Source organism: Danio rerio, chromosome 7 (genome assembly GCF_052040795.2).
Source record: "Danio rerio strain M-AB ecotype USA chromosome 7, GRCz13ab, whole genome shotgun sequence".
NCBI lineage: Eukaryota > Metazoa > Chordata > Actinopteri > Cypriniformes > Danionidae > Danio > Danio rerio.
This window is the reverse complement of record NC_141027.1, coordinates 74,522,806-74,535,000: the sequence shown is the minus strand read 5'-3', so window position 1 is coordinate 74,535,000 and position 12,195 is coordinate 74,522,806. Positions and strand designations below refer to the sequence as shown.

The 12,195-nt window shown below is 34.0% G+C and overlaps 1 protein-coding gene and 1 long non-coding RNA gene across 6 annotated transcripts in view; one reads left to right on the top strand and one right to left on the bottom strand.

Annotated features, from left to right (window-relative positions):
• zfhx3b (zinc finger homeobox 3b) overlaps positions 1-12,195 on the top strand; it is a 248,199-nt gene that overhangs the window by 207,688 nt on the left and 28,316 nt on the right. The window lies entirely within an intron of this gene.
• On the bottom strand, positions 6,549-10,975 carry LOC147843279 (uncharacterized). The gene is made up of 3 exons (XR_015496523.1): positions 10,785-10,975; positions 9,156-10,261; positions 6,549-8,690 (listed from the first exon to the last, which is right to left on the bottom strand). It is a non-coding gene; the product is annotated as an uncharacterized LOC147843279 (long non-coding RNA).

Here is a 12,195-nt window from a genome sequence, read left to right as displayed (position 1 = left end):
TGTTTGAAGATGATATTTAGATAATAATAAAATAATTATAATTTAAATAATAATTTTATTAAATGATCTTTTAAAAATTAAATGTAATTATTAATTGCATATTATATTATTTTAATTAAATTTAAATTAAATTTCATTATTTTTTGAATGACATTTAAATATTAATTTTATAATAATTAATTAAAAAATAAATTTTATATATATATATATATATATATATATATATATATATATATATATATATATATATAGGTGACTTAAAACATATTATTCTCCAAATAGTGTTTTGCGTTATTGAAATTGAACTTAGTTAGTGGTGCTATATATAAAATTAGTGGAACGCATCAATGCGTGAGTGTGTGGTTTGAGAGTTGAGCATTACTCAGGGTATCAGCGGGGTCATAAAACATCTTAAACCTCAAAAGCTAAATTTTAGGCCTTAAAAAGTCTCAAATCTACTAAAGTAATGTGTTTTAGTTTTTAAATCCTAAATTTTCTTTGTTTAATCTGGTCACTAACATCCACACAATCACCAGCAATCCATCTCAAGAATACTTTTAAATTTTTATTGAAGAAAATATTTACTGCTGAGGACACTGACCTGGCCTATATTTGTTTATTATTAAATTATTATTATTGTAGACTGAAGTAATTGTCAGCTATGTTTCGTTCTATTTTGGTAAGGGTTTTAGGGTTTGTGAATGTATATATTTAAAAATCTATTTAAAAATTCAAGTAAAATGATTATTATTGTATTATTGAAAGTATTTTGATCATGTTTTGATAGGGCTAGTGAAAATCTTTCCTAACTGGCATATTAGAAAATAATCCTTAACATTTAACCCTGTATAAGTCTAAAATTTCATTCATAATGGTCTTAAAAAGTCTTAACTTGGTGATTACTCATGTCCCTCGACAGGTGTGTGTGTGTGTGTCCTGATCCGACTGTTGTAGGTGTCCATTTTTACCTAGCATCTCCCGTTTGAAGTTGCATTCACATGGAGTTCAATTTGTGGCCTTCAAATATAAGTAGTGCACGATACATGTACTCGACTGCACATTATTGTTATTATTAGTAGTAGGTTTTTTTAGGTGAAAATGTTAAACTCATAATAATATGAAGTATAACATATTTTAATAGCTACGCTCTTATTGTTTGGCCTAATGAAAGTGTACTTACTAGTTGCTGGTGCTATATTTAATATTAGTGAAATGCATCAGTGCATGAGTGTGGGGTTTGAGAATTGAGCATTACTCAGGGTATCTACAGTGCCTTATAACGTCTTAAACCTCAAAAGTTAAATTTTAGACCTTACATAGTCTTAAATCTATTGAAATAATGTGTTGTAGGTCTTAAATCCTAATTTTCATTTGTTTAATCTTGCCATTAACCCCCATACAATCACCAACTTTTAGCTTTTAATTTTAAAAATAGCATTTATTTAGTGCTGAGGATACTGACCTGACCTATGTGTTTCATTATTGAAGTATTGTTATTGTAGACTAAAGTAATTGGCAGTTATGTTTTGTTTTGGTAAGGGTTAAGGCTTTGTGAGTGGATATATTTGAACATTAATAAATATATATAAGATATTATTATTGTATTATTAAAAGTATTTTGATCATTTTTGATGGGTCTAGTGAAAATCTTTCCCAACTGGGATATAAAAAAAACCCTTAACATTTAGCCCTGTATAAGTCCAAAATTTAATAATGTCTTTAAAAGTCTTAACGTGGTGAAACTCTGATTTCTCATGTCCGTCGACAGGTGCGTGTGTGTGTGATCTGAATGTTTTAGCTGTCAATTTTTACCTAGCATCTCCCGTTTGAAGTCACACTCATGTGGAGTTCAATTGGTGCCAGTCAAATATAAGTCGTGCATGATACATGTACTCGACTGCACAGTATTGTTATTATTAGTAGTAAGTTTATAGGTCACTTTAAAAATATGAATCCCAAATAATATCTAGTGTAATATAGTTTAATAGGAGCGATCGTATGGTTTGGTATTAATGAAAGTGCACTGACTGATTGGTGGTGCTATATATAAAATGAGTAAATCACATCAATGCGTGAGTGTGGGGTTTGAGAATTGAGCAATACTCAGAGTATCCGCGGGGTCTTAAAACGTCTTAAACCTCAAAAGCTAAATTTTAGCCCTGAAAAAGACTTAAATCTAGTGAAATATTGTGTTGTAGTTCCTTTGTTCAATCTTGCCATTAACCCCCATACAATCTCTAACTTTTAACTTTTAATTTTAAAAATAGCATTTATTTAGTGCTGAGGATACTGACCTGACCTATGTGTTTCATTATTGAAGTATCATTATTGTAGACTAAAGTAATTTGCAGCTTTGTTTTGTTTTGGTAAGAGTTATAGGATTTGTGAATATTGAAGTCAGAATTATTAGCCCCCTTTGAATTTTTTCTTCTTTTTTAAATATTTCACAAATGATGTTTGACAGAGCAAGGAAATTTTCACAGTATGTCTGATAATATTTTTTCTTCTGAAGAAAATATTACTTGTTTTGTTTCGGCTAGAATAAAAGCAGTTTTTAAGTTTTTAAACACCATTTTTGGGACAAAATTAATAGCCTATTTAAGCTATATTTTTCTTGACTGTCTACAGAACAAACCATCGCTATACAATAACTTGGTTAATTACACTAACCTGCCTAGTTAACCTAATTGACCTAGTTAAGCCTTTAAATGTCTCTTTAAGCTGGATAGAAATGTCTTGAAAAATATCTAGTCAAATATTATTTACTGTCATGATGGCAAAGATAAAATAAATCAGTTATTAAAGATGAGTTATTAAAACTATTATAATTAGAAATGTGCTGAAAAAATCTTCTGTCCGTTAAACAAAAATTGGGGAAAAAAAATAAATAAGCGGTCTAATAATTCAGGGGGGGCTAATAATTCTGACTTCAACTGTACATATTTTAGAATTAATGAAAATATTCAAATAAAATTATTATTATTGTATTTCTAAACGTATTTTGATTATGTTTTGATAGGGCTAGTAAAAATCTTTCCTAACTGGGATATTTAAAAAAACCTTAACATTCAGCCCTGTACAAGTCTAAAATTTCATTCATAATGGTCTTAAAATGTCTTAAAAAGTCTTAAATTTAACTTGGTTAAACCCTGATTACTCATGTCCCTCGACAGGTGTGTGTGTCCCAATCCGAACGTTTCAAGTGTCCATTTTTACCTACCATCTCCCGTTTGAAGTTGCACTCACGTGGAGTTCAATTCGTGCCAGTATGTACGCCGTTTGATAGTGATGTGGAAGTAGTCAGGGCGTGCACCTGCCTGGAACAAGTGTTTTCACTCCCGCTGCACCTCACAGGATATAAGCAGTGCGTGCTCCGTGTTTTAGTATTATGATGATTATTATTATCATTGTTTTTAAAACCCGAAACCACAGCAGAAAAGTTCATCGGAGCATTTGAAGGCAGATCTTTCAGAGCGTCCCTTTTTCAACTTTCGTTTTAAATGAGGCTGAGTTGTTTGTGCACTTTGAGCAAGTGCCACTCGGCTTTGATGGGGAGAAATAATGATATGCATCGCCTGCCTGAAAATGGCTAAAAGTATATTTTAACACATCAAAATAAAGCACTTTAAAAAGCATTAAAATGAGCTGCTTGATTAATAATTCAGCCGTTACCTGTGGTGCTGAAGAAGAAGACGACTCGGCGCATTAGGAGCCCTGCGTCGTTTTTTTTTTTTTTTTTTCTGAAAGGCATGCGATTCCATACAAGAATATTCAATTCCTTTCCTCCCCCTGTCAGTCGCTAATCACCAAATAAGTGTGTTTCTGTGTTTTCACAAAGGAGAGATGTGCTTGCATATGAAAAATTTACAGGCTTCCCAGCAGCTTATTAGGAACGCTTAGTTAAAAATAGCGTGCATTAGGAAGCCAGGTCTAGGGTGCCGTTTGATGTCTGAGGAGAGGTGGAGTGACGGGGGTGGAAGAGTGAAACCTGGCGCTGTTGTGATCTAAGATACTGGTGCTGCTTTAATGGAAGCTCTTTTATATTCTTTTTTCTAATCGTGTTTTGAACTCGCTTTCATGATTGACGGACAGAGCGGCGTGAGACGAGAGGCTTTTCTCAACCCTGCCTGGGAAGCGCTGGAATGCTTTTAGTAAACAGAAGCGCTCTTGTTTTGGCTGGAGATTGTCTGAGAATGTGTGTGGAGAATGCGTCAATGGTGGAGTCCGTGGCGATGGGGACGTGGCTAACCTGTCATTTAAAAGCACGCATCCCGGCCGATTTGAGTCACACCGTCTCTGTGGCCTGTTATTAGGCTCTGTCATTAGTGTTGTTGAAGTTCTCGTCCTAGTCATGCGAACACAGTGTTGAAATGCCGGGCTGCTTCACAGATGACACTCGGGTTGAGCGTGACATCCCAGATAAGCCTAGATGATCTGATGGGACTCTTTTGAACTGGTGTTTTTGAACGTGCGACTCTTTAAAGCGTGTCGACACGTTCAGGTGAAAAGATACGTTTAAAGGGACAGTTCAAAACTGAAAATTCCGCCATTGTTTGCTCACAAATCACTTATTCCAAACCTGTTTGACTTCTGTTGAACACAAATGAAGATATTTTGAAGAATGTTGGAAGCCTGCACTGTAAAAAAATGCTGTGTTCCACACAACTCCTTCATGTTGTCCCAAAACAAATGAATTAATTTAACTTAATCATTTTTGCAAAGTATATTGAACATAAAACAAGTTGTCCCAAAGAAAACCTTCAGAATTTTGTTGTTTTTATCTATTTTTAATAAGTATATTTTACATATTTTGCAACTAGATTGTGTTTATCTGGTTTGCAAAGCTTCAAAATGGTCAATACACATTTTTCGCCCAATATGCGATTCGTGTCATGTGACATTACCGCAAAGCCTGTTTGACCTAGTCCACGTACGTTTGTTCAATCACTAAACATACATATTGTATAATAATGTAAAACTTTTCTATCCGTGAACCCCAAAATAACAATCCCAGTGACTTGCGACCCCTAATTTCCTCTGAGGTGGTAATAAATAAACAAGCATTGCACATGCAATATGGCCTACATAAACACAATCATATTGACAACACAAAAAAGTGCAACGATTTTTTATATATATATATGTACATGTTGTTGTTTTTAATGTAACTATTAACTACTGTTCTTATCTTCTGTGGGTTATGGATGAAATATTCTAATAATTTAATCAGAGTTTATTTGACTTTTGGAAATCATCAAGCGACCCCCTGTCATTGTCCCGCGACCTCCGCTTTGGGAACCAGTTGAAAGTCAGAATGATTAGCCGCCCCTGAATTATTAGCCCCACTGTTTATTTTTCCCCCCAATTTCTGTTTAACGGAGAGATTTTTTCCACACATTTCTAAACATAATAGTTTTAATAACTCATTTTTAATAGCTGATTTATTTTATCTTTGCTATGATGACAGTGAATAATATTTGACTAGATATTTTTCAAGACACTTCTATACAGCTTAAAGTGCCATTTAAAGGCTTAACTAGGTTAGGCAGGTTAGGGTAATTAGGCAAGTTATTGCATAACGATGGTTTGTTCTGTAGACTATCAAAAAATAAATAACTTAAAGGGACTAACAATTTTGACCTTAATATGTTTTTGTTTTTTTTTTTTTATTAAAAACCGAAGCCGAAATTCTAGCTGAAATAAAACAAATAAGACTTTCTCCAGAGGAAAAAATATTATCAGACATACTGTGAACATTTCCTTGCTCTGTTAAACAACATTTGTGAAATATTTAAGAAAGAGAAAAAAAATCAAAGGGGGGGCTAATCATTCTGACTTCAACTGCATATGAATGCAGCATTCATTCATTGTTATCATTAACGTAGCCTACTCTTTCTCACACACAAACCAACACACACAGACACAAATGTGCACACACTGTACATCATTTCCATTAACGTTTTCAAAAAGCTGTCAAACAACACTGACGACTTTCAAACATTTGGTTTCATTTTCACATACACTCTCAGAAATAAAGGTATGCGAGTTGTCACTGGGGTGGTACATTTTACATTTTACACATTTGTACTTGAAGGGTCCATATTGGTACCTCAAAAGTATATATTAGTACCTACAAATTTTAAGAGGAACACGTTTGTACTTTTTAGGTACTATTATGTACCCTTGAGGTATTAATATGGACCTTTTAAGTACAAATTTGTACCTTTTGGAAAGGTACCACCCCAGGGACAGCGTGCGTACCTTTATTTCTAAGAGTGTATGATACAGCAAGCTTTAGGGGTAAACTGTAGTTTCTCTCTGTTTCTCTAAGTGTTTTTGTTTTATATAAATTACCGAGATCAGTGGTTCTCCAGGTTAATAAATTAAAAATCTGTAAATTTGTGTATATTTTATATTATTTATATTATAACATTATTATTAATAAAAAATATATTTACATTATATTTTAACAATAAAATAATTCCCACAAAAGCTATACTTTTATTTGCAAAAATCTGAATTTATTTAGTATTTGTTTGTGAAATCCTGAAGTAACTGCATGTAACCATCGACTTCCCTAGTATTTGCTTGACTATTAACTGTGGAAGTCAGTGTTTACAGGTTTTCAGCTTTCTTCAAAATATATTATTCTGTGTTCAACAGTATAAAGAAGCTCACAAGGGAGAGTAAAAAATCTTTTTTTAAGGTGATCTATCTCTTTAAAGTAACAGGAGCAAGAGGAAAAGGGCTAGAATATGCTAGCTGGATGTATTTAATAATAAATATATGGAATATTCAGTAAAGGTCAACTGGTAAACTGGGTGACCCTTAGTGTTTAAGATAATATAAGGAAAGCCAGAAAGAGGGGAGCCAAAAGAGATGAGCAGGATTGTTAATTCACTTAAGGACTGGAAGAGCAACCGCAATATGATTTGAGATGTTTAACATAAATATAGGTGGGGGGTGGTTTACCGACAGGAGCGGGGGGTCTTGCTGTCCTCGGCAGGTTTATGAATAATTCCTCTCAACCCCCAACTTTCAAATTACTGAGGGAGGAAAAATAATCTGATGCAGGTCAGGCGCTATCTGACACGGCAGCAGCAGCAGCCCTCCAAATTGGTTCCATCTCTTTTGCTCTTATACATTTACTTAAATATATGGACGGCAGTGATTGGATGCATAGGGGATGGTGTGTATGTGTGTGTGTGCACAGGAGAGAAAAGGACAGCAAAATAATTGTCCTGGCGGGGTGAACATTAGCACCCCCTGGATGCAGAAAAAGTGCATTACAGAGCCATCTCCAGTATTATTTCATGGCCTTGACGTCCATCAATGGATTTTACTGGAGCTGATGTGAATAGGCAGGAGCTCTAACCGTGGTGTGTTATAATCGTAGTAAATGCGACCGTAGCTGTCAGGCTTGTCAGCTGACTGCGTGAATATCGCAGAAGGAGCGGTACATATGCGGATGAAAAGTGTCATGATTTTTTATGATTCCATATTTATTGCATCATCCTGAGGGTGTTTTAAGATGAATTTAGCGGGTTGTGAAACCATCTAACCAGCACGTCACTGAACTTCCTCCTCTCTATTGCTCCGTCTGAAACAAAGCATCAATCAGACAGCTTTTAAAAGCACCAAGCGCGTTTGCATATTCATATTGTGTCCTTTAAAAGCTTGTCATCCCTTAAATTAAAATTATTTTGTGTCTTGGGGACTAATAGGCTATAAATTGTCCTTGTTTGTGCGCCGGTACTCACAGAGACTTGTGTTTATGAGTTTTGCTCCTTGTATTCTAATTGGCATGCCGTCCTTAGAGAAAGAGAGGGAGAGTCAGTGCGTGGATGTCCTCTAAAAGGTGATTGCGGTGTTCGCTCCCGCCTAGCCATCAGAAGATTAATAACACGTCCACTAATTGATATCTCCTTTTAATTTCTTCATTTTAAATTTGTCTTTGTAGCAGTCACGCCTGTGGGGCGACACGGGCCCTTCTTTTGCAGAGCCGCGGAGGTGGTCCTTTCATTTAATAGCGGGTTATACACCGAGGGAACTGTGATATGATAAGCCGCAATATGGTGTGGCGTTGGCGTGAGGCTTTGGTTATAATTTTCTTTATTTGAAATTAATTGATGCAGAGTAATTACCTGAGAAATTTGAGGTGGAATGGAATATAGCCCTTTGTTGCTCTGGGCAGAGACGCGGCCTGCAGATTAAAAAAAAAAGGGGGAGGGAATGAGCGCAAAAAGATAATATTCGGTTATTGTTAGCCACTGTAAAAATGAATGACTTATAGCACTGGGGAGTTGGACCGCTCCGTCATATTCATGGTTAAATAGAAAAGGGACTGGGGAAGGGATGAAGGTGTGCAAGTGAGAGGAATAGAGAGGCTGTTTTGAGAGATGGATGAGGTCTGACCTCCTAAAAAGCGAGGCATGCAATACGGTTTACCCTTCCCAGATAGTTTCCTTTAGTCAGAAAGACAATTGAATTCAATTCATCTTTAGGTCCCACTTTATATTAAGTGGCCTTAACTAGTATATACTTACATAGGAACTAATAGTTTATTACAATGTACTTATTGTGTAAATACTTGTATTTACTGTGTACTTAGGCTTGATTAAATACATGTATGTAGTTACATCTGTATTTACCTTCTGTAATTACATTTGTAAATACACTGTTGACCATCCCTTACACCAGTGGTTCTCAAAGTGGGGGTCGGGACCCCCCGAGGGGTCGCGGGGCAATGAAAGGGGGTCGCCTGGTGATTTCCAAAAATCTATTTATTTTTATTAAACCACACGAATTAACATATTTTATCCATAACTATACAGAAAATAAAAATAGTCGTTTATAGTTACTATATACTATATAGTTACTATAGTAGCTTATAGTTACTAGTTCTATTGGATTGCGACCCCTGGGGTAATTACATTATATTAAAGACAGCAATAGCGTCAGATGCATTTTGATTTTATAACATCAGGTTATACTTTCTGGCACATTTAAAGCACTGACACAAATTTAATTGGTGTGTCTGCGTCATTGCATGCAAGGTTTCTGTATTTATAACCACCTTAGAGGATATTGGGGGTCGCGAGTCACTGGCATTGTTATTTTGGGGGTCGCGGGCTGAAAAGTTTGGGAACCCCTGCCTTACACAATAACCTACCCTTAACCCTACCCATACCACCAAACCTGTCCATAACCCAACCTCTATTCCAACTCAAAAGCACCACAAGTGTTTTCAAATACATTATAAACACAGTAAGTACATTGTATTTATTTTTTTGATGTAAGTACATAGTAGTTAGGGACACTTAATATAAAGTGGGACCCATCTTCATTTCTATTGCGCTTTTACAATGTAGATCGTGTCAAAGCAGCTTAGCATAGACGTTCTAGTAAATTAAAACTGTCAGTCCAGTTTACAGAGTTGAATTTCAGTTCAGTTCAGTTCAGTGCGGTTTAATTTTCACTGTTGAAAGTCCAAACAGTGCAGAGCAAATCCATCGATGCACAGTTTTAAAACCAAGCAAGCCAGTGGCGACAGTGGCTAGGATTAAAAACTTCACCAACTGACAAAAGTAAAGGAAAAAATCTTGAGATGCTTGACGTTCGATGTCTTAACAATGCTGGTTGATCACTTCAAGTCCACCAACTAGACTGTGGAAATCCAATCATTTTTGGGGTTAGTTCATCCCCCCAAAAATGTATTTTTCCCAAACTTTAAAAATTTATATTTTAAAAAGGCATATTAATATGAGCGATCTGAAAAATCATTAATTCTAAAGTGTTTACAAATTTGGATACAAATACTGAAAAATCACCTTTATACTGTACGTGCGCAATAATAATCAAAAAATATTTTTGGTTCTTTCTACAGTTGGAAACTTATTAAATATCAGCATAGAACATGATCATCACTTAATATTCTAATGATTTTTTTAAGTCATATTAATATGAGCATTCTGAAAAATCACCATTTCTAAAGTGAATGAACAGATTCAGTTTAAACCTATACACTGGACCACTAAACCAATCATGAGCGTCAATTGTTGGAAATTGATCATTATGTAAATGAAGGCTGGATAAATAGCATAATGTAGATAATAGCTATGATATATCTAGAATATAGTATAATGGGATAATATTTGACTGAGATCAAATTTTTTTGAAAATTTGAACTGATACAAATTTGGAAAAATCACCTTTAAAGTTGCACATTAATAATTAAAAATTATCTTTTGATATAATTACACTAGGAAACTTCCTAAATATCTTCATAGAACATGATCATTAGTTAAAATTGTAATGATTCGTGGCATTAAATTTATAAATATATATATATATATATATATATATATATATATATATATATATATATATATATATATATATATATATATATATATATACATATTTAATTTTGAACCAATTCAGTATATATGAATTGGTATATACCAACGCCACACCATATTTTAGCTATTGCAAAAAAATATACCCTATGTAAAAAAAAAATTATAATAAAATAAAAATTAAATATACCCTGGACCTTAAAACCAATCATGAGCGTCAATTGTTGGAAATTGATCATTATGTTAATGAAGGCTGGATAAATAGCATAATGTAGATAATAGCTATGATATATCTAGAATATAGTATAATGGGATAATATTTGACTGAGATCAAATTTTTTAAAAAATTTGAACTGATACAAATTTGGAAAAATCACCTTTAAAGTTGCACATTAATAATTAAAAATTATCTTTTGATATAACTACACTAGGAAACTTACTAAATATCTTCATAGAACATGATCATTAGTTAATATTGTAATGATTTGTGGCATTAAAGTTATATATATATATATATATATATATATATATAATTTTGAACCAATTCAGTATATATGAATTGGTATATACCAACGCCACACCATATTTTGGCTATTGCAAAAAAATATACCCTATGTAAAAAAAAAAAATAATAATAAAATAAAAATTAAATATACCCTGGACCTTAAAACCAATCATGAGTGTCAATTGTTGGAAATTGATAATTATGTGCCTGAAAAGCTGAATAAATATAGCATAATGTAGATCATAGCTATGATATAGCTCTAGTTTAAGATAATAGGATAATATTTGTAAATTTAGAATCTCACAAATACTCAGAAAATCACATTTAAAGTTACACATTAATCATCAAAAATTACCTTCTGTTTTATTTACAGAAGGACTTTTACAAAATATCTTCATAGAACATGATCTTTGCTTGATATTCTAATGATTTTTGGCATTAAAAAAAACTAAATATTTAATTTTAAACCAACATAGTGGATTTTTGTGTATTGCAAAAAGTATACCTCAGTAACATAAGACTTTCTTGTTTTTTGGTACAGAGTCAAATATAAAGATTAGTCAACAATCATTCTGAGTTGCTCTATTTTTGCATGACTTGCATTGCAACTTACACAAGGACAAATGAGCTTTATTCTTATGCATCACTCAGGATCTGTTTAAAACATTTGTTTTTGTTGAATCTACCTTCATTAGACAGAACATAAATATCTCAGAACTATTTCAGATTTGATTTAAACAGCCTAATCTGTATTCTGAATGTGAACAAACGTGTTTAAGTTTGGGAACAGCCTAAGAGTAAATAAATGATGGGAAGTGTTTAGGCTTTTTGTGATACTTAAGACGCCCAAGTCAAGGCTTAGCTTTTTTTTTTAGAACCAAACAAAAACTAAAAAACTCTGCTGAATTTGCCACACTCTACAGTATATGCCAGGAGACATATTTTTGTTCACTGTCCGCCCACTTTCAGTGTCCAGTTAGTCTCGTAAAAGATGACTTCCCATGGACACCTGGGTAATGATAAGATGGCAGCTGCGGTTACTTTTGTGGACATTTTCTGCAGCGCAGGACTTGTTGCGTTATTACTGTCGTCCTGGTGTCAGTCGCAGACTTGTGCGCTGCCTTCCTTCCATGAAAGCGCTTCACGTCTCTGATTTAGAGGCTCAGCACTCAGCACTGACAGCCTCCTCTGGCTGGCTGAGAAATGCTGCTGAGCTCCAAGGGTTGAGAAAAGGTGCCAAAGTCCAATTCACTTACGGGACACTCCAGAACAAAGACCTCCTGCTTACGGAAAAGGCCCATGAATTAATAATCACTTAATTGACTTTTAAGA